Raw genomic sequence first — 24,471 nt, 5'->3', positions numbered from 1 at the left:
TAGATATCCACATATAGAAGATTGGATGAATAAACTATGGTATACCCATACAATGGAATAATGTGCTGCTGAGAGAGAGAGAGAGAGAGAAACAGAATATCTACAAAGAAATGAGAATCTGATTTGCCTCAGGATTTCCAAAGACAACTTGGATGCTTAACTCAATAAAACCAAATTCTGGAAGAAAATTATATTAGACATAATTTTATGTCTAGCCAACCTAGTATTATAAGTGTGAGAGCAAAAATAGAGACATAGTTAAACATGTAAGAAATACCCTTAAACTATCTCAGAAAGAAATACTCGTTATTTTTTCAGTAGAACAAATAAGTTAAAAAAATCCAAAAGAGCCAGTAAATACAAGCAAAGGAACCAATGAAACTTATTTATTTTTCATTTTAAAAATACTTTATTGAGTATGGTTGAGTATGAGTATGTGTTAATTTTTACTATACAGCAACATGATTCAGTTATACATACATACATATATATATTCTTTTTCATTCTGCTTTATCACAGGATATTGAATATAGTCCCCTGTGCTATATAGTAGGACCTTGTTGTTTATCCATCCTGTGTATACTAGTTTGCATCTGCTAATCCCAAGCTGCCAACCCTTCCCTCCCCACCCCTCCTCCCCCTTGGCAACCACAAGTCTGTTTATGTCTGTGAGTCTGTTTCTGTTTCATAGACACGTTCATTTGCATCGTATTTTAGATTCCACATGTAAGTGATATCATATGGTATTTGTCTTTCTCTTTCTAGCTTACTTTGCTTAGTATGATAACCTCTAGTTACATCCATGTTGTTGCAAATGGCATTATTTCATTCTTTTTTATGGCTGAGTAGTATTCCATTGTATATATGTACTACATCTTCTTTATCCATTCATCTGTTGATGGGCGTTTAGGTTGTTTCCATGTCTTGCTATTGTGAATACTGCTGCTATGAACATAGTGGGTACGTGTACCTTTTTGAGTTATAGTTTTGTCCAGATATATGCCCAGGAGTAGGATTGCTGGATCATATGGAACCTAACTTTAGTTTTTTGAGGAACGTCCATACTGTTTTCCATAGTGGCTGCACCAATTTACATTCCCACCAACAGTGTAGGAAGGTTCCCTTTTCTCTGCACCCTCTCCAGCATTTGTTATCTGTAGACTTTTTAATGATGGCCATTCTGATTGGTGTGAGGTGATACCTCATTGTAGTTTTGATTTGCATTTCTCTAATAATTAGTGATGATGAGCATCTTTTCATGTGCCTATTGGCCATCTGTATGTCTTCGTTGGAGAAATATCTATTTAGGTCTTCTGCCCATATTTTGATTGGGTTGTTTTGTTTTTCTGTTACTGAGTTGTATGAGCTGTTTGTGTATTTTGGAAATTAAGCCCTTGTCAGTCCCATCATTTGCAAATATTTTCTCCCAGTCCATAGGCTGTCTTTTTGTTTTGTTTATGGTTTCCTTTGCTTTACAGAAGTTTTTAAGTTGGATTAGGTCCCATTTGTTTATTTTTGCTTTTATTTCTATTGCCTTGAAAGACTGACCTAAGAAAACATTGGTACAATTTATATCAGAGAACGTTTTGCCTATGTTCTCTACTAGGAGTTTTATGGTGTCATGTCTTATATTTAAGCCTTTAAGCCATTTTGAGTTTATTTTTGTGTATGGTGTGAGGGTGTGTTCTAACTTCATTGATTTACATGCAGCTGTCCAACTTTTCCAACACCACTTGCTGAAGAGACTGTCTTTTCCCCATTGTATATTCTTGCCTCCTTTGTCAAAGATTACTTGTCCATAGGTGTGTGGGTTTATTTCTGATCTCTCTATTCTGTTTCATTGATCCATATGTCTGTTTTTGCCAGTACCATGCTGTTTTGATTACTGTAGCTTTGTAGTATTGTCTGAAGTCTGGGAGGGTTATGCCTCCTGGTTTGGTCTTTTTCCTCAGGATCGCTTTGGCAATTCTGGGTCTTTTATGGTTCCATATAAATTTTAGGAGTATTTGTTCTCATTCTGTGAAAAATGTCATGGGTAATTTGATAAACATTGCTTTAAATCTGTAGATTGCTTTGGGTAGTGTGACCATTTTAACAACCAATGAAACTTATTAAGTTAAGTTTACATAAATGTTGAGGAATAACATTAATATAACCTCTACCATTACTTGTATTATCTTTGGAAAGTAACATACCATATGTATACCTCATAAACATGTTGGTAAGATTAGAAGAATTTTTGCTTATACATTGTGGAATAGAGTAAGTCATTCTATAAATGTTAGTTTTGCTTGTTATTACTAACAGTATTCTTATTATTGGAACTGAAGTTCCAGATAATTGTGACATGTGTGGTGGCAGGGAAGAGTAAGAGGGAAAGAGAAGCTTGTTAAGTTTCTTTTCCTTTTCAGGGGAGAAGTTAAAGATACTAATTAACAGAAATATATGTATAAATATGTGCTTTACATTTTAAAGGAAAACCACTAAAAGAACAAAATGGAATAAGGAAAATTCAATCAATCTTATAAAAGGCAGGGAAGAAAAAAATACTAAAAAATTATAGTAAATTTGAAAGAATAAAGTAGAACCTTTAAGTAATCACAATAAGTATGAATGGACTATATTCTATTAAAATTCAGAGTGGTTACAATAAATAAATAAGTAATAAATAAATAAATAAATAGGCTCTGTGCTATGTATGAGGCTCTTTAAAACAAAATGACATAGAAAAATATATGCCAGGAAAATGTTAACAAAAAAATACACATAGCAATATTAATATCAGACAAAATAGAATATAAGGCAAAAAGCATTTTCTGGGATAAAGGAGTTTTTCATATTGATAAAAGTTACATTCTAATAAGAAGATGCAATAATCCTACAGTATTATATGTCTAAAGATATAGTTTTAAAATATAAAATAAAAAAATGATAGATTAGGAAAATCAAAACCACAATTCAATACCACTTCATACACAGTGGGATAGCTATAATCGAAAAGACAATTACAGGTGCTGGTGAGGATTTAGAGAAGTTGGAACCCTCATACACTGTTTGGTGGGAATGTAAAATGGTGAAGCTGCTTTGGAAAACAGTCTGGCAGTTCCTTAAAAAGTTAAATATAGAGTAACCATATGACCTAGCACTTTCACTCCTGGTTATATATACAAGGGAAATGAAAACATATGTTTATACAAAAATTTGTACATGCATGTTCATAGCAGCATTATTCATAATAGCCCCAAAATGGAAACAACCCAAATGTCCATTATCTAATGAAAAGATAAAGAAGAGGTAATGTATCCATATAATTGAATATTATTTGGCAATAAAGAGGAATGGAATACTGATCCATGCTACAACATAGATGAAACTTGAAAACATTATGCTAAGTGAAAGAAGCCAGTGACAGAAGACCACATATTGTATGATTCCATTTATATGAAATATCCAGAACAGGAAAATCTGTAGGTAAAAAGGTAGATTAGTAGTTGCCTAGGGCTGGAGGGGTTGAAGGGAAATACAGAATATGGGGTTTGGGACGATGAAAATACTCAAAATTTACTGTGGTCATTGTTGCACAATTCTGAATTATACTAAAAACCATTGAAGTGTACACTTTAAATGACAGAATTGTGTGGTATGTGATTTATAGTTTAATAAACTTCTTATAAAAACAAATGCAAAAATACAAAGAAAAATTGAAAAAAATACAGATAAAAAAGCAATTGTAGTGCAAATGTTTAATCATGCATGCACAGTAAATTATTCGGTAGAGCATTAAATATGTCCATATATGTTCACTAATGCTGGAGTGGGACCTGGCCTCTGCAGCTTTAATATAGCTCCCACTGCTGTAGTTCAAAGGCCATGGTTCTAGTCCCAGGTTCTGATTCCAATTTACTCTGGGCCCTGAGGAGAATCACTCCACCCCTCTGGGCCTCAGTTTTTTCACCTGTAAAGTGAGAAGGAAAGAGACCGTCCTTAGTGATCTTAGTGAAAGAGATTTTCTTAGCAATCACTAAGAAACTTCTGTTCTCACATCCCATGAAGACCTGGAAGTTTCCCTTGATGTGCTGTTCCTGTTCATCTCTGTGACACTTGTATAAGCCCTGGCTTCTCCTCCCAGTCAGAAGTTAGAGCCCCGTGCAGCCAGCAGCAGGCACCTGTATGGTAGCTGTGCAAAAAGAAAAGACAAGATAGTATGTTCATTTCACTCTGTAGAGGCTACTGCCAATCTGGACCTGTGTTCATTTTGGTTTTGAAGGGATATATTGTGTCTTCTATTTAAGTCACTGTCTTTGTATTTACATTCAAGAAATTTAACTCTTAAGAATTTTTCCTTATTTGCATTTTCCTTTCTAGGGGTCCTATGAGTTCTTTCAAAAAATTGTAAGCTACTTTGATCAGAGACAGATAAAGCAATGAGGGAATTTGTTACTCTGCATTTAATTCTGACCAACTAGGTGGAAATAGGGTGGACAGGTGGAAATGGGAAAAAATGAGCTGGAAGGTCAACATCATGGCATAATGAAATGAATGTACAATTCAGAATCAGACCTGGATTTGAATCTTCGTTCATCTCAGTTCACCATTACTAGATGTATGACTTTGAGCCTGCTCAATAACCTCTCTGAGCCTCAGTTTCCTCAACTGTAAAATGAAGACAATATGCTTTACCTTATAGAGTTGAAAGAATTAGAGATAATAGCAGTAGCTGTTATCATTTCTAACTACTAAATGCAGGAATTACAACAGCTAATTACTGCTCAAACACACGCCCTCTGCAGCATGGAAAACCGTGTCTTTGTGAATATCTGTGATTGCTAAAAATTCCATCCTTATATTGAGGTGAAATATTCATCCCTTTAACTTCCATCTATTATCCTGCTTTTATTGTTTGAATCATTGTCATCCTCGTGATAGACTTTAGATACTACAACATATCCCACACCGGCACCAAGTATTCTCTTGGCTAAGTACTCCCCATTACCTCCATTTTTCCTTATAGGACAAGGTTTCCAGATTCCCCACCATCCTGGATGTCAGCTTGGTGATAGCCCCTGTGATTTGTATCTGAGACCATTGGTCTAAACATGGTCTGATTAACCCAAAAAACGTTGAGGCTGCTTCCTCTCTTGGTAATTCTAATGGAGCCTTGAGTGTCATTAGCTTGTTTAGCAGCCTAGTCATATCCTTTGTTCCTGTTGAATTTGCATTTATTTGAAACCTGTTAAATTTTTCAAATGGACTTTTTTCAGGGTCAGGTCCTTGGTCCTCTTCAACCTACAGTTGCACGCACACACAAACGTACATATACACTGACTTTTTATCCTGTTTTTCAGATGAGAAAACAGAAAGGTTAAATAGTTTGTGCAAATATATATATTTCTAAATGTACATCTATATTTATTTATGTGAAGAGTTCCAGAAAGTGCTAAACACAGCATGCAAATAATATCTAACATTTATTGAAAATTTTCTATGAGCCATCACTGACTCTTTATCACATTTTCAGAAGAGGAAACAGAGAGGTTAAATAGAAGGTGCATATTTTTTCACAGCCTGTGAGTGTTGGAACTGGAGCCCAAGCTTGTACTCTTAACCACTGCTCTATACTGACTCCTGACATGGCACCAAACACATGCACACACAATGGTACCACTTCCATCCGAGTTGAGGACGGCACTGAAATTCAGGTCTTAATTAGGTCACAGTCTCTCTTGGTCCTTATCTGTACTACGTCTGGTTGGGCTAGAGGATTTCTTATGTTTCTCTCAGCCCCAAGTTTCTGCATAAATCCACCAAGACTCTAATCAAAGTGTAGAAGAGAAGCTAAATTTAAAATTTTCTTTCTCAGAAAATTGCATTGAGCTCATGCACAGAACCTCACATTTGCCCCTATTGAATTTCGTCTTATCAGATTTGTTGGGGTGATAAGAGCTTCTGGAATCAGTATTTCCACAGCAGCCACATCTCTGGCCCTCCGACTGGGCAGCAGCATCTACAGGCTGACGCTCATATCCTGTTGGCCTTCTTCTAAGTCACTGGTCACACACACAGAAGCCCATACTGGCCTGCAGGGGCCTTGCTTTGGCCACTAGAAATGCTTCTGGGACATGGGGACAACTGTGCATACTGTGGTCTCCAGAACTGTTTTTTTGTTTTTAATATAAATTTATTTATTTTATTATTTTATTTTATTTTTGTCTGCGTTGGGTCTTTGTTGCTGCACACAGGCTTTTCTCTGGCTGCTGCAAGAGGGGGCTACTCTTTGTTGCGGTGTGCAGGCTTCTCATTGTGGTGGCTTCTCTTCTTGGGAGCATGGGCTCTAGGCGTGTGGGCTTCAGTAGTTGTGGCTCGCGGGCTCTAGAGCGCGGGCTCAGTAGTTGTGGTGCACGGGCTTAGTTGTTCCATGGCATGTGGGATCTTCCCGGACCAGGGCTCGAACCCATGTCTCCTGCATTGGCAGGCAGATTCTTAACCACTGCGCCACCAGGGAAACCCCCCAGAACTCTTTTAATGATGTGTCCCCAAATGGTCTTTCCTGCAATAACCATGTAGGATGCAAACCAAGATGAACCATGACCACAGTCTCTGGGTCAGAGTGACCCTGAGCAAGTCCATTAACTGTCTGGCTGTGGCCTTTGGGGTCAGCTTGGAGGAGACCGTGTGAGCTCTTGGGCAGAGGTGGGGTGATGTTGAGAGCACACTGAGAAGCTCGCTCACACCCCACTCCACCATTCTGTCCCCTACAGGCTCAACTCCACAGCAACTCAGTGGGCCACTTTCCCTTCCTCAGCAAGCTCCTTCTCCTTTGATAAGATCAAAAGCCTCACTTTTGGTGAGAAGAAAATGTTGGGCTTTTATTCCTGGCCTTCTTTCCCCCCAAACCTAAGCAAGGACCTGGTCTTTTCTCTGTCAACACACATCCCCTGTCTGCAAGGAAAAGAAGAATTCTTTTCATCATAGGATCTATTTTTTCGGTCATGCCCTATCCCTGGAATGCAAACGCAGACCAAGCTGGTGCAACAATTGACTGGTAGCAAAACTCTGGCACTATTTTGGGAAACCTTGGAGAAAATCTCTTTTTTGGTGCTGGAGATTTTTCTTTCTCATTGACAGCAGATAGGATGAATAGAACAATTGTCTTTTTCTCAAGTGATCATGCAGTGGATAATACGTTCCTTTCCAGGTCATGTACCGTGTATCTGCAGCAGGGAAAAGTACACGCAATTTTGCAAACTTCCTGTTAAGTTCCCCTCTTTGTTTAGAAATTATGCTTGCTTGTTTGAAAAGGTTTGTAGTCAAGACTAGGGAGAAGCATGTCTCACTGTGTCCCACATGAGGGAAGAGCGTTGCGATTAGATGTCACCTTTAACCTAGAATTTCTGCCCCGAAGAAAGAGATAGAAATAAGACAGGATCCCTTGCCCCCAGAAAAGGTGGTAGAGACACAGCCTCAGTCATAGCCCTCTCTGGTTTTTTTTTTTGGTTCCCAAAGACAAGTAAACCAAGATATCCAGGATATTTGCACAATCTCACATTCAGACAGAGGAAGTTGTAATCAGATAATGTGTGAATTTTATGGGACTTGCCTTCCATAGGGAGTCAGAGATAGATACCTTTTGTCTGCCATCTGTCTCCCAGAGTTGACTTTCTAATAAAAAGAATGAGAGTGTGACCTGGCTCAGACAGGGATGACATCCCTAATTTTGACAAGTCCTAAAATAAACACCAAGAGTTTAAGTGCCTTAGCGAGGGTCATTCAATATTGAGGTCAACTCCTGATTCTAGATCCAAAGTTCTTTCTTAGTCTTAAGAAAGTCTTAGTCTCAAGGGCCAGGTTTCCTTCAGATGAAGAGCAGACAGAAGCTATCCAGGTCAGGGTTTCCAGGAATGGCTTCTACGGCCCTCACATTTCCTCTCTAGCCTGGGTGTCCAGCTTCAGGGGCTCTGGGGAAGGAGATAAATGAGAAAGACATTTCTGCCAAACACGCCAGCTTTGAGCACAGTGTAAGCAATGGTGTCTCTCCGCTAGGAGAAAGAATAACAAAGGACACGAGGTTCATTTTGGGCAGTCTGTCTCTCTGGACATCTGTGACTGGCCGCCGCTTGAGAGCACGTCTTCCATTTGCCATCATGTTGCTCTGAGTACAAAACAGATTCCGTTCCAACTTAGTGAACTGTGGTGACAGCAGTTATTCTGGTTTTCTAGCTCTCCTTGGCTCATATCTTCTGCTGATTCATCTGTCTTTCATTGTGGGACCTTCCTCCAGCTCTTCCTCCCTCGTGGCCAGGTCAGTACACGATCCAGAGCGGATCAGCTTTCAGTCCCCATGGTTGCCCACCCCTTGTCCCTGACTCACCACGGAGACGTCTTGCACATTCCTGGCTCTGACCACAGCAGGGCATTCCTACCAGATGTGCTGTTTGATCAAGAGGCCCCTAAAATGAAGTGTTCGGAAGCCTGTTGAGCTAGAAGCCCCGGCGAGGCACTGTGGCAGCTGTGTATCCTCAGATCCTTGGGCTCACAGCACAGCAACTCAGCCTGTCTAACTGCTGCTGGCAGCAAAGCTGAGGAGCACATTTTCCTGGTGACAACAGGACTGGGAGACCAGCATTCCCCGAGTGCTGTTTCAGGTGTAATAATAGGTGCTCCTGTGAACTGGTTGCCATCTGTGCTCCAGATTTGCAGGAGCTTTTACCTTGAACCAAGAATAATCATTTCCTCTGCTTGATCTTACTTTTTATGATAAATACAACCGTGGTGAGAGACTGGACATACACACAGACAATGGCCAGACCATATATGACAATGGAACTCTGATCCAGAACCTCTGCAGCAGAAAGGTCAGCACTTGGGCAGTGACTGCAGCTTCCTATTTATTTATTTTTTTAAATCACCCGCCCCGCCCTCCAATTCAGGACCAACTCAAAAAAGCCAAATAAGCTCCCCAAACCAATCCCATAGGACGCCCCACTTCTCGTTAGCCTGCCTCTAGCTTTCCCATGCCAACAATCTCCAATGAGAGCGTACCTGAAGCCTTCCTTTTTTCCACTCTAAAGCTTTCCCACTGCCCTGCCTGCCTGGGAGTCTCTGCCAACACAAGAGATGGTGGCTGGCTGGCCACCATAGCAAGCTCTGAATAAATAGCCTCTGTCTGTTCTCATTCGGGAAGTTTCCACACCGGGTAAGTTGTCCAGCTCTTAAGCTCCTCCCCTCCTACTCTTGACTGCTCAAAGGGAAGATATCCTCAGTAATGGAAAGGGAGCCATGTTATGGTGATGGGCTGTAGTTCCTTTAAAAGAACACAATAAAATGACAGCAGAGGAACAGAAAAGCATCTTTTTTTCTTAATGTTTGGCATTGTCTCTGCATTACCCACGCAGATGTTAAAGGAAAGTGGCCACCCTGGGACCCAGGCTCCACTGAATGGAAAACTCAAGAATCGAGCTTTAAGGATTCCGAAATCCCCTGAAATAAATGCCCCTTTGTGCTTACGACTGAAGCCCCAGCCCACCCCCCATGCCACCCACCCCCTCATTTTCTCTTTGGATACCTTTCTTCTTGCACAGGATTGTACCCACTGGAGAGCTCCTTGGTCCCTCTAGAACCTCCGATTAGCAGCAATTAAAATAAGGTCTTCCAGCAGCTTGACAGTTTTGAAATGCTAATTAATGCTAAGCAGAGCCATCAGGCTGTCCTTCACACCTACTCAGTCCCTGCCCCGGGCATTTTTGCATATTTGAATCAATAAGTTTCTAAAACAAGGAAGTGTGAGATATGCAAATAGAGTGCTCCCACTGTCCTTGCTGAGACTGGTACCCATGGAGACCCAGAAAATGCCCGCAGTGCCCCCCACCCAAGGTTTTTTGTTTTTTTTTAACATCTTTACTGGAGTATAATTGCTTTACAATGGTGTGTTAGTTTCTGCTTCATAACAAAGTGAATCAGTTATACATATACATATGTTCCCATATCTCTTCCCTCTTACATCTCCCTCCCTCCCACCCTCCCTATCCCACCCTTCTAGGTGGTCACAAAGCACCAAGCTGATCTCCCTGAGCTCTGCGGCTGCTTCCCACTAGCTATCTATTTTACGTTTGATAGTGTATATATGTCCATGCCACTCTCTCACTTTGTCACAGCTTACCCTTCCCCCTCCCCATATCCTCAAGTCCATTCTCTAGTAGGTCTGTGTCTTTATTCCTGTCTTACACCTAGGTTCTTCATGACTTTTTTTTTTTTTCTTAGATTCCATATATATGTGTTAGCATACGGTATTTGTCTTTCTCTTTCTGACTTACTTCACTCTGTATGACAGACTCTAGGTCCATCCACTTCACTACAAATATCTCAATTTCGTTTCTTTTTATGGCTGAGTAATATTCCATTGTATATATGTGTCACGTCTTCTTTATCCATTCATCCGATGATGGACACTTAGGTTGCTTCCATGTTCTGGCTATTCTAAATAGAGCTGCAATGGATATTTTGGTACATGATTCTTTTTGAATTATGGTTTTCTCAGGGTATATGCCCAGTAGTGGGATTGCTGGGTCGTATGGTAGTTCTATTTTTAGTGTTTTAAGGAACCACCATACTGTTCTCCATAGTGGCTGTATCAATTTACATTCCCACCAATAGTGCAAGAGTGGTCCCTTTTCTCCACACCCTCTCCAGCATTTATTGTTTCTAGATTTTTTGATGGTGGCCATTCTGACCGGTGTGAGATGATATCTCATTGTAGTTTTGATTTGCATTTCTCTAATGATTAATGATGTTGAGCATTCTTTCATGTGTTTGCTGGCACTCTGTATATCTTCTTTGGAGAAACGTCTGTGTAGGTCCTCTGCCCATTTTTGGATTGAGTTGTTTGTTTTTTGGTTATTGAGCTGCATGAGCTGCTTATAAATTTTGGAGATTAATCCTTTGTCAGTTGCTTCATTTGCAAATATTTTCTCCCATTCTGAGGGTTGTCTTTTGGTCTTGTTTATGGTTTCCTTTGCTGTGCAAAAGCTTTGAAGTTTCATTAGGTCCCATTTGGTTATTTTTGTTTCTATTTCCATTTCTCTAGGAGGTGGGTCAAAAAAGATCTTGCTGTGATTTATGTCATAGACTGTTCTGCCTATGTTTTCCTCTAAGAGTTTGATAGTTTCTGGCCTTACATTTAGGTCTTTAATCCATTTTGAGTTTATTTTTGTGTATGATGTTAGGGAGTGTTGTAATTTCATACTTTTACAGGTACCTGTCCAGTTTTCCCAGCACCACTTATTGAAGAGGCTGTCTTTTCTCCACTGTATATTCTTGCCTCCTTTATCAAAGAAAAGGTGACCATTTGTGCATGGGTTTATCTCTGGGCTTTCTATCGTGTTCCACTGATCTATATTTCTGTTTTTGTGCCAGTACCATACTGTCTTGATTACTGTAGCTTTGTAGTCTAGTCTGAAGTCAGGGAGCCTGATTCCTCCAGCTCCATTTTTCGTTCTCAAGATTGCTTTGGCTATTCCGGGTCTTCTGTGTTCCCAGACAAATTGTGCAATTTTTTGTTCTAGTTCTGTGAAAAATGCCAGTGGTAGTTTGATAAGGATTTCATTGAATCTGTAGATTGCTTTGGGTAGTAGAGTCATTTTCACAATGTTGATTCTTCCAAGCCCAGGACCAGATGGCTTCACAGGCGAATTCTATCAAACATTTAGAGAAGAGCTAACACCTATCCTTCTCAAACTCTTCCAAAATATACCAGAGGGAGGAACACTCCCAAACTCATTCTACGAGGCCACCATCACCCTGATACCAAAACCAGACAAGGATGTCACAAAGAAAGAAAACTACAGGCCAATAGCACTGATGAACATAGATGCAAAACTCCTCAACAAAATACTAGCAAACAGAATCCAACAACACATTAAAAGGATCATACACCATCATCAAGTGGGGTTTATTCCAGGAACGCAAGGATTCTTCAATATACGCAAAGCAATCAACGTGATACACCATATTAACAAATTGAAGGAGAAAAACCATATGATCATCTCCATAGATGCACAGAAAGCTTTCGACAAAATTCAACACCCACATTTATGATAAAAACCCTGCAGAAAGTAGGCATAGAGGGAACTTTCCTCAACATAATAAAGGCCATATATGACAAGCCCACAGCCAACATCATCCTCAATGGTGAAAAACTGAAAACATTTCCACTAAGATCAGGAACAAGACAAGGTTGCCCACTCTCACCACTCTTATTCAACATAGTTTTGGAAGTTTTAGCCACAGCACTCAGAGAAGAAAAAGAAATAAAAGGAATCCAAATCGGAAAAGAAGAAGTAAAGCTGTCCCTGTTTGCAGGTGACATGATACTCTACATAGAGAATCCTAAAGTTGTTACCAGAAAACTACTAGAGCTAATCAATGAATTTGGTAAAGGAGCAGGATACAAAATTAATGCACAGAAATCTCTGGCATTCCTATACACTAATGACGCAAAATCTGAAAGTGAAATTAAGAAAACACTCCCATTTACTACTGCAACAAAAAGAATAAAATATCTAGGAATCAACCTACCTAAGGAGACAAAAGACCTGTATGCAGAAAATTATAAGACACTGATGAAAGAAAATAAAGATGATACAAATAGATGGAGAGATATACCCCCCAGGGTTTTAACTCTTTCACAAGTGGAATGCTCAGATCCTCCAGGGAGTGACCTTTGTCCTTTGTTAGAGCTTTGTTCCAGCATTTGCATAAACTTGTTGACAAACACTTGGTTGAGTCTGTTGCCTAAGCAATGAAGTGGTTTAAAATGCCACCAGGGTATACAACCCGTGAAAGAAAGGATGCAGAGATGGGACTGCTGAATTAGGTACCGAACTGGCTGATGCCCCCAGAGCAAGAAAACCCTAACACCACCAGGCAGAGACCATTTATGACATATTAATCATCTATCAGTCAGTATCTAATGTCACAGTGTGATCAGTAGTCAACAGAATGCCAATAGTGTGTCAAACCCGGTTACATTTCTCTAGAGCAGTGAGCCCTGAGGCTTGTCAGACAATGATCCTATATGAGTTTGAAAGGGCATGCAGTCATCTTTTGCCTTACTTTTTTTTTGTTTGTTTGTTTTGTTTTTTTGTTTTGTTTTTTTTTTTGCCTTTTATTTAAAAAAATTTTTTTAACATCTTTATTGGAGTATAATTGCTTTACAATGGTGTGTTAGTTTCTGCTTTATAACAAAGTGAATCAGCTATACATATACATATATCCCCATATCTCCTCCCTCTTGTGTCTCCCTCCCACCCTCCCTATCCCACCCCTCTAGGTGGTCACAAAGCAAGGAGCTGATCTCCCTGTGCTATGTGGCTGTTTCCCACTAGCTATCTAATTTACATTTTTTTGCCTTACTTTTAAATACTTCACACTTTTAGAGATTGTTCCTGAAGGGTAGCAGAATATGCTATCCCCAAATATGGTTGTTTGGCATAAGGATTATTTGGAACCAATTATTTTTGAGAGAAAGCAGTCACAGAAGAAGCTCTAAAAACAGAGTAGAATTTACTCTTTTGTAAGGGAAATGTACACTGATGGGGGGAATCTCCATTTGAATGATATCCCCGTCTCTGTATCAGGAAGAGAATGACTAAATTACAAGAAGCTCTTATCAGTGTGTCTGACTTAAATCTGCATAACAACCTTACGCATGTTTACTGTGTTTTCCCTAAGAAGCTCCCATAACTTGTCTGCCACCCATCAATATCTTTCTTTTGTCTGTAGCTGAAGATGGTATTTAGGGTGGTGGTTTGGGCCACTTCAGTGAGTTTTGCTCAGTTTTCCTGGGTATCCCCCATTATACAGTTGGTATCCATTTTATTAAACTTGTGTTTGTTTTTCTCTTGTTAATCTGTCCTTTATTACACGAGGGTCTCTCACAGAACCTAGAAAGGTAGAGGGAAAATGATTTTTCCTCCCCTACATTCCCACCCCCAGGGCAGCCCCAAGACCTGCATGGCGATGTTCTCATCCAGGAACATGTCCTTGCAGCTGATGTTGCCTCAAATCATGCAGACAAGAAGGTCCTCTCCGCTGGGCCTTCTTGTCCCCAAGACCCAGTATAGCAGCCCTTCTGACAATGACTGTCCCCTCTACCAAATGTTACTCAGGGTCCTATAAGCCCTCTTCTCGACTAGGCCTCAGCCTTGGCCTTCTGAGTCCATCCTTCAGGGGTCCCCACTAAGTCAGTTTAGAGAGAATACTCTACCCTTGCTATCCGATCAAGTTCTTCATCCTCAAACTTTGCTGTCCCAAGTCCTTGGCCTGCCTTTAGCAAGAATCCTGTTAGGTCAGTTTAGCAAGAATCCCCTCCCCCCCCCACCCCGTTGATATCTCCTCTCAGTAATTTTCTGTCCACTGGCCCCTCACCCTTCCCCTTGGCTAGAAATCCCCACTGTCTTTGATGGATGCAGAGTTGAGCCCGATCTCTGTCTCTCTCTCCTATTACAGTAGTCTTGAATGAAGTCTTCCTTACTGCTTTAACAAGCGTCAGAATAATTTTTCCTTTAACCCTTCTACGGGACACCACTCCTTTTGCCAGGACTTGGTATAGCTGAGTTCTGGGGCTCATAGCAACACTGCCCAGCAGGCGCCCTGGGATGGAGGAGGATGGAGCTATTGCCTTTGGCCAGCACAGTGCCAGCCCTTCTCCTTGGCCACAGGTGGGTGCAGGATTTGGGCCTAGGCCACTCCCTGGACACAGGCTGGTCCACATGTGCTGGGCCTGATACCCAGACAGTGGCAGAAAGAAGACATCTTCTGTTGAGGTTGCCAAGCTGGGAAGATGTTAAATTGGGGCTTTGCCTCCATCCCCTCAATGGGGGAATCCCTCCTGCAGTTGACCAGAATGAAGCTGAGATGCAGAGGGCAATGGGGCAGAAGAGGGAAGGGTCCTGAGGACATCCCAGAGATTCCAGCTGGCCTGAGTCCCTCCTGAAGCCAGGACATTCCCTTTGGGTCTGAGTTGGGATTTTTGTCAATAGCAGCTGAGTGCCCCGAGTACTGCAGGGTGATGGTTCAGTTATCCCCTTGTACATTCCCCAAGCTGCCCTCCCATACTTTACTCACAGGGCCCCAAGAGAACCTCCTGTGCCAGTTCCTGGCCCCTCTCTCTGAGGTAGCCTTGGCACTGAGCATGTCTGAGCAGGGTCTGGCTTTCCTTTTGTCTTTACAGCTGCCCTGCACAATCTCTCATGACAATACACTAAAACAGTGTTTTTCAAGTTTGAGCAAAGAACAGACCCTATTCAAAGAAAAGAAAAAGCAGACCCCCCTGTGTGAATTTAAATTGTTTTTATACTAAGTGCAAGCATATAACATATATCCATGGCTATATAAAACTAAAATAAATTTTCAAATATAAAAGCAACAAAATTCAAATTAAAAGCAATAATTTCATGACAGATTATATTTTGCTAAAGCCACATTGCTAACATTGAGTTATTATTAGAAAATGCTCTCTATTTAATTCGTTCTGAATTTTGATAGAGAATAAATGGTGGGAGAAACCCTTGGGCCAATTTCTGTTTCCCAGAGTCCTAACATTTCCATTTCATTGTGATCTTCCAGAAGGAGGCAAGCACTTCTGCTTCTGAGAGTGGAGCTGACCTCCAGGTTCCCCTTGAGATTCTGAGAGCCCAGTTTTGAAACCCTGGATTGTGAGGTGCCCTTGGTGTCCCTGTTCAGGCCCCTTGTCTTAAGGAGAATGGAGGAGGCCTGCCAGGAGGCACATGGCCCTGGACTCATAAAATACTTGCTTCTCTATGTTTTGGTCTTAGGCAGGCAGGTGTAAAAGTCCCCTCACAGGGCATGGCTGCCCCAAGTCCCATTGGGAGAGCAAGAGGGTTCTTGTGATGGTTAAATGCTCTCAGCATTTGGAAGGGATAATGGAAGAATGGGAACATACTGAAAAAATGACATGAAATAATGGAAAAACAGAACAATGTCTTTTTTCCAGAACTGTTAAAAAAAAAAAATAGTATATTGAGAAGGAACTGAGACCTGAGATCCTGGGTAGGTAAGGTCAGTGCAGAGAGGGGTTACTCCAGGACCCTGGTCCCCAGCATTGAATCCTCTGCCTTTAGCCCCCAGAATCCCCAGTTCCTAGATCCTGGGTCTCCAGCTCCAAGCCCCAGCCCCTAACCCCCAGCAGTCAGTGGCCCCATTCCTTTCTATTTTCTCAAAAACTTTATTCTATTATAAAATACTTAAGCTTCATTCATCACCAAACACACTTCTTTGTAATAAAGAACATGTATCGTAATTGCAATGAAAAACTTAAAAAATTTTTCCTGTGACCATAGTGCCTGCTTCAATTTTTTTGAAAGCAAATAATTAAAAATAACATTTTGGAAGTGCATTTCTTAATCCTTCTTTGTTAATAATTGCTTATCAAAATTCATAATGCATAGAACGATATATCATTTTGATAAAATACGTACTACTAGTCATTGTAATCTTAATCCAATCCAGAAATGTTTAAATGTAAGAAGTATTTAAATACTTGGAGTGTTACTGTCACAGGAAGCTTTTTTAAGTTTTAAAATTCAGTTATCTGATGATGTATTCCTTTGTGAGTTTTGACATAAAGTTGGAAGGAGTTCAAAGTATTGAGTGAATTGCTGTAACAGATCTCCTGCCATTACCGTCTACTTATTTGTATGAATAAGAGTACTTACATCAATGAAAATGAAAAATAGGAGTAGAATCTTTGCTGAGTTCTATCTCATTCCAGTAATAAGTACTATGAAGTGGGCACTCCTGGCAAGCGTAACATCAGACTCTTCTTGAAGCCTCTTCCCTCCTCTCCTCCTCTCAATAGAGTTATACTGCTCTTTTAAATTAAATCAGTATTCAGCATTTGTATTATTATGACTGGGTAAATATTATTCATGGCTAAACCAGCAGTGAGCTATGCTTATATTTCCTTTCTTGTACAATGATATCTTTTCTATTCCTTAGTCTTCTTTATGACTAGTCCTAAACTTTGTTATGGAATTGAAAGTCTGCTCTCGACATGATTAAACACGTCATATATAACTACAATTCCATTTTCTTCTTGGAGACATTCTCCTTCGAGCTCTCAGTATTCTCCTTCTCTAACCTGGACTTTGTTCCTTGTATCTGTTACATAGCTGTCGTCTGAGATTCACCTCCACATCTTTGGGGACTCACGTCCATGTTATTTGGACGAGCATCCTTGCCTCTCTCTTGAGCTGGATCCCAGGTCTTTGGTCTGCCTTTGTTTTTAGTGGAACACATCTTCGTTGGCTTCCTGGGGAAGCATGCCAAGGGAAGTCCTTTTTCTCCTCTAGGTCCAAATATTTCCAAATTCAGGAAATAGAGAGGACAGAGGAGATTACTGATATCATAGGGATGCAGTCAGCAAAATAATCTAGAACATGGGCAACATTACAGGTCACACAACCCAGTTTCTTCAACAAATAAATTTCAAGAAGGAAAAAAGGCATTTGCAAGAAAATAGTTTGTACAGAAAATAAGAGGAGAAAATGAGAGATTAAAAGATTTAGAAAGCAAACAGTTTACAAGGTGTGGACCTTATATGGATCCTGATTCAAACAAACTATAATTCTAAAGAGTGTGTGACATTTATGAAGCAACTGGAAATTTGAACACTGAATATCTAATGATATTGTTCAATTTTATTTTAGGTGTAATAATGACATTATTCTTATATTTTGAAGTCCTTATCTTTTAGAGAGACTCATTGATAGAACAGAGGGGGAAACAGGGTGTAGATGAAGCAAGATTGGCCATAATCTGATCATTGTTGAATCTGGGTGTTAAGTAGATGGGAGTTTATTATACCATTGTCCTCTCTACTTTTAAATGTTTGAACTTTTCCACCGTAAATAGTTTTGTTTTGTTTTTTTTAATGAGGAAAACAATAATAAAAAGTCACTGGTTTTTCCCCAGACTTAAGTGATATGCTTAAGCTGGATATGAATTATAAGATAGAAATTCTTTTACCTCAGAATTGTGAAGGGGTTTCTCCACTGTGAGTCTTCTAACTCACAGTAAGGTTGGTTTCTGAGAGGTCTGATGCTTTTCTGAGTCCTGATCCTGGGTTTTTTATAATCTATTTTTCTCCCTTTCTGTTGGTGTCTAAGAGCTTCCTTTTTATTACTGTTGCTCTATAATTTCTTAATCATATGCTTTGGTGTGGGTCTTTTTTCTCTATTTATCATACTGAGAATTCAAAAGGCCCTTTCAATCTAGAATGTTTTGTTCAAGGAATTGTATTTTTCTTTGCTAACTTTTTCCCACTGTTTTCTTTGTTCTTTCTGAAATTCCTATTATTTGGATGTTGAACTGATGCTATTTTTATTGGGATCACATTAAACTTGTAGATAAAATTAGGGAGAGTCGACACTTTTATAGGGTAGATTTTCTGATCTTGAACAGGATATGTCTTTCCGTTTATTTAATTGTCCTCTCAGTTTTGTCAATAGAGTTTAAAATTTTCCTACATACTGCACATTTTTAATAATCTTATTCTCAGCAATGTTTACTTTGTTTTATGTCATTTTGAAGTGGAGTCTTTTGTTCTGTTATGTTTGTTAGCTAGTTATTGTTGCATGTAGCAAAGCAATCATTTTGTTTACTAAGTTTTTTAACCAGTTTGCTGAATTCTCTTATTTCTAACAGTTTTCAGTTGATTATTTTGGTTTTTCCAGGTATACATCTATATCATCTCCAAATGAAATTAATTTTGGGTCTGCCTTTTTGTTTATTTTTAACCTCTTCTTTCTTTTTAGTCTTTAAAAATAGATGGTGATGGTGGGGTATTGATTTTTCGTATGTTGCTACATTCTCTTTCCTAGTTTTTCATTTTGAAGTTTCTTTCACTATTGATAAGTGATAATGGATTCTGTTGGTTATGGTACAAAGCAACATGTTCCTCTTGTCTTCTGCATTTCCTACAAATTGACAGCTGGAGCCAGAAATTGGACCAGATTCAAGTTAAATTCTTTTAGCAAGACAGCAGGAAACACATAATGTCTGGTTGTCTCTCTTTTTGTGATCATAGCAGTCACTGATGCTTAATGCCTGTATTCATTCCCTGGGGTACATGGTGATATTCTGCCATTTCTTTTTAAAATATTTAAATAAACATCTTGTTTCAGAATAGTTTTAGATTTACAAAACAATTTCAAAGATAGTGTGAGAATTCAGTGTACCCTGTACCGAGTTTCCCCTATTTTAACATCTTACACTCCTGTGGTACCAGTATTATTTATTATTATTATTATGCATACATTATTATGCATACATTATTATGCATACATTATTAACTATGCATACATTATTAACTAAAGTCCACACTTTATTCAGATTCCCTTGGTTTTTGCCTAATGTTCTTTTTCTGTTCCAAGATCCCATCCAGAATATCACAACACATGTAATTATCACGTTTCGTTCATTGCTAGTGGGGATGCAAGACAGTACAACCACTTTCGGAGACAGTCTGGAAGTTTCCTACAAAACTGAACATAGGCTTACCATACGATCCAGCGATTGTACTCCTTGGTATTTACCCAAATGAGTCGAAAACGTATCCATGCAGAAACCTGCATATACTTATAGCAGCTGTATTCATAATTGCCCAAAATTGGAAGCAACCAAGATATCCTTTAATAAGTAAATGGATAAGCAAATGGTGCATCCATACGATGGAGTATTATTCAGCAATAAAAATAAATGAGCTATAAAGTCATAAAAAGACAATGAGGAAACTTAAAAGCATATTGCCCAGTGAAGGAAGCCAATCTGAAAAGAATACATATTGTATGATTCTAACTATATGACATTCTGGAAAAGGCAAAACTAGGGAGACAGTCAAAGGACCAGTGGTCGCCAGGGTACAGAATGAGGGAAGAACAGGTGGTGCACAGGGGATTTTAGGGCAGTAAAACTATTCTGCTGACACTGTAATGGTGGATACATTCATTACACGTTCATCAAAGCCCACAGAATGTACAACACAAAGAGTGAACTCTAGCATAAACTATAGACTTTGGTCTATGAGTCATATTACCTCATAAATTATAACAAATGTACCACACTAATGCAAGATGTTAATAATAGCAGAAACTCTCTCTGTGTGTGTGTGTGTGTGTGTGTAAAATATATGGGAACTCTGTACTCTCTGTTCAATTTTCCCGTAAACCTAAAACTGCTCTAAAACAAAGTCTATTAATTTAAAGAAATTTCTCATCATATTCCTAATTTAATCAGTTACTTTATATGGATTCATAGAGTCTTATTTTGTCCTATAAGTTATGCCATTATTATTGATAAAGAAAAAGGCATTCCTGAGATCTAGGACCTGGTGTGATGCTTTCAGCTGGGCGTCACTGTTCAAAGCTGGCCTGGTGCTCAAACTAGGCCACGTATCCTCTTCTGTCAGACACGAATCATCTCACAGAGCACCAACATCAGACAAGGCCACTTTGAGACTATGGCAAATTGATACAAAACAAGGCCACTTAATCATTTTTTCTAGGCATAGACAAAAGCAAGATGCAACCCACAAAATACCAAATATCCCTCTCTCCCGGCTAATATGAGTGACTGCTTCTTCTTGACTGTTACAGCCTGATCCCCGCTCTAGTCTGCCCTCCCTACAGATAAGATTTGTTGAGGCACCCATCATAGAAATGTCTCTGCTTCCTGACAGTGTGTGATTCAGAGCGAACCCCATGTTCTTGGACTCTCCCCAAACCCTCCAAAACAAAAGCCGGATCCTGTAATAGTTTCTGACATCCTCTTACTGAGATGCCCCATGGTTACTTATGGTACGCATTCGCCCTCACTGTAATGAGTAGTAAACCCAACTGGTTCAACTATAGGCATTGCCACTATCATCTATTTTGATGCTAAAATTGTCTCAGATTTGACATGTAGGCCAAAGTCCTGTTGACATATCCCTATTGTTTTTTGAGCACTTTCCTACTTTCTGGCACAATAAGATATCCCAGGCTCATCTTGTAGGTTCCCTGCCCCAGCCCTGGAATCAGCCATTTCTCTAAGGAGCCCTGGTTTCTTTCAGTTGGGAATGATATTAAAAAGCCAAGATTGGGGAGTTAAGTGGGCTCATTGCTTTTGTGGTACCACTGCTTCCAGGTGTGGCCAGGGTTAGGGAATATATATATATGCACTTTTTTTTTTTTTTGCGGCACGCGGGCCTCTCACTGCTGTGGCCTCTCCCGTTGCGGAGCACAGGCTCCAGACGCGCAGGCTCAGCGGCCATGGCTCACGGGCCCAGCCGCTCCGCGGCATGTGGGATCTTCCACGACTGGGGCGCGAACCCGTGTCCCCTGCATCGGCAGGCGGACTCTCAACCACTGCGCCACCAGGGAAGCCCTATCTGTACTTTTATCTACACACACACAAACATTTGCATCTGTATTTATCTCTGTCTTTATTCCTATATATATGACGTGAGTTCACACTGACCGTCAGTTTCAGCACCACAGGAGTCATTTTATTTTTTCCTTCCTTATTTGTAACTTTCTTTTCTGTCAGTGAGAAACCTGGCATCCCTTTCCCTTAATATATCCACGTATGTATGTAGCCACTCTCCTGCCTCAGACTTCCCTCTGATGCCCTCACGTCACCTGGGCTCAGAAATCCCATGCTGTGCTGTGCCCTCACCAGACATCCTCCAGACCCCGACTGGGCTCTCCCACACTGCCCCGAGCCACCATGACTTCCTTCCACCTTGCTCTGCCCTACCTGAGGGCTTTAAGCTTGAACTGAGAGGAAGGGAATGAGGAAGAGGAAGAAGTGCAGGAAAACTTCTATATTTCCTGTTAACTTAAAAAAAAAAAAAAAGGAACAGTGTCGGCCAATTTGGTCTAGGCAAAAAACTCTGCCTAAGATACTATTCATGGCAGCTTGTATATTAAACAGTCAATTTCACTTAACAAATGTTTGTTAAAGCATCTGTTTATATTTTATTGTAATGTACTTTTGTGACCACTTTTAGTATTTGTATGGTATAGAATATATTTCGGGGGCAGGGCCCAATTTGCGGCATTGTACCTGTGGAAAGGCACCACCATGGCAACTTTCAGGTGCCAGGGGCAGAGGTGGAGAAGTGCTTTCATCGGCAAGAGCAGCGCCAAGCTGGGGGGCTCCCATCAGACCCACAGGTGCGGCAAGAGGGGAGGGAAATCAGTGTTTGTGGCTGGTGGTGACAGGTGGGGGACGAGTGGGGAGGCAGGTGGGCCTGTTAAAGAAAAAATGATTCATGCTGTTTATCAAAGATCATAAGGCAGCTTTCATTCAGGACCATGGCGATAGGTAGAGAGACCACTGCAGTGGGATTCTGCAGTGGGAGAGAGACTGGACTTAACTCTGAATACCGCACAGGCAAGTGGGAATTTGTAGCCAAGGATGAGGGTGGGAGTCAGTGTGTGGAAAATTCCTACATCAGGACTAAGAGGGAACTCTGGCTAAACCAGACTAACAGGATTCTTGCTGAAGGCAGGCCAGGGGTGATCAGATACCACCTGGGAAATGAGGGGGACAAGGAACCTGATCAGATATTGAGGTTAGGGGAGCTGATGCTTGCTGAAACTGTATTTTACAAGCAAGTGCAGAGATGGGCTTGCAGAAGGTTTGGGAACCTGACTAAAGTTTGGTCAAGCAAAGAATCTTTGTCAGCGCTCACTGAATCAGGCTGGCCCACAAGGCCTGTCACCCCCTGTGACCCTGTGATAAGGGACTGTCGTCCAGGGCCCCTGCTGCTGAGCCACCATGGTCCCACCTCACCAAGAATGCCTGGGGGTCACCATTTGACTGTTGATTCAGTCCGATGAAGCTCAGATTCTTCCCCCCAAATTCAAGGGAACAAATATCGGTAAAGCCTGGATTACGTGTGTTACGTGTTATCATTAATCCAATATATACCTGTGGATAGAAGATACCTCCCCGGCGCACCATTCCAGACACATAGAAAGACTTACTGTCTCCAGAATATGCTCTGTGGTCCTACCTCTGCCCTTTGCTGAAGCTCTATCTCACCCTGGCCAGAGACCATGGCCCTCCTTAGAATTCCTAGAGCTTTCTCTCCTCTGTCCTCTCTTTCTCCATCCCTCCAAGAACGGTAGTTTCTTTCTTTTTTTCTTGAAGGGTCATTATCTTGACAATACACAGAACTGCAGAGCTACTGTGACTGCACCCTGACAGCGGTGGGGAGTGGAATGGGGCGTTGTGTGAATCCACTCGAAGGAAAGAAAACCCTGCCCTGAAGTCAGGGCTGAAAAGCCCAGAAGACGCTGAGCAGGTCCCTCCAGGAGCCACTCATGTTTGCAGGAGGCTTGGAGGAAGTTGTGTATCTTACAGGCTGCCTTGGGCACCCACTCGGGTGAGTGAAGGGCTGACCCGTACCTGTGACCTTCACTGCTGTTTGTCCGACTCACCCCCTGGGTCTTGCCACAGAGCTCAGGACCCTCTCGCCCCGTTCCCCCTCCCCTGCCTCAGCCACCCCTGTGTGCTGGTCCCCCAGGCCCTGAGATAACCAGTAGCTAACCCCCTCCATTAGCCTCTGCCCTCCCTGTGGTCGCCGGGTCCAGGGAGGCCCTCCCGGCTCCTGCGCTGCCCACAGAGGACAGACGGCGGCCCGTGACTTTCAGAGGCGTCTGTCCATTACCACCGGCGCCCTGACTGCTCTTTCACCCCACCCGTCCCCCACAGTACCCAGCCCGGACCCCTCGATAGTGGGAAGGGGCGTCAGGTTTCCCCGTCTCCACGAGGGCCTTTGACTTTCTTTCTCGACATAACAGGACTTCCATGGGCACCTGAAGGTGGTAAATTTTGCCAGGCAATGTGCATTCTTCCGATCTTGCTCGCTTCTGGGACTTGACAGGCTGTGATTTGTTTGTTTGTTGTAACTAAGGAGCCACAGGCTGGGAAGGCGGTTGGCTGCCTTCAACCCTTTACCGCCCAGCTGTGAAGGCAGGTGACAAGGAGGCTGTTCTTTGCTGTGTGTTCTCACTGGCCCAGCCCAGGATCAGAGCATCCAGGGGTCCTGGTGGGTGGGTGATCCTGGTAAGGCTGTGAGAGCCTTGTCTCACCCGCAGACCAGTGCTGCCATTATCTGAGCCCTTTCCGGGAGCCAGGCTCTGTGCTAAGTGCTTTGTTGCCAAGTTCGCTGTCTCACGTAGTCCTCACAACAGCTCTCTGCGAGGTAGGTGTCAGCACCCCCATCTTCCAGGAGAGGAACCTGAAAGGTTCAATAAGGTGTCCACGGCCAGGACTGTAGACGGTGGTGTTGGACTCTGGCCCCGGCCCACCTGGATTCATAAGCAGTAAGCTAGCTCAGCCCACAGCAGCACACCCACCACCAGCCTTACAAAGTGGGGGGACAATTTCGTTAGAGTGCAAAGCATT

The sequence above is a fragment of the Delphinapterus leucas genome, chromosome 14 (genome assembly GCF_059928025.1).
Source record: "Delphinapterus leucas isolate spDelLeu-1000000601 "Yukka" chromosome 14, BTC_Dleu_Yukka2, whole genome shotgun sequence".
NCBI lineage: Eukaryota > Metazoa > Chordata > Mammalia > Artiodactyla > Monodontidae > Delphinapterus > Delphinapterus leucas.
The sequence above is the reverse complement of the archived record's forward strand: the minus strand, read 5'-3'. Positions refer to the sequence as shown.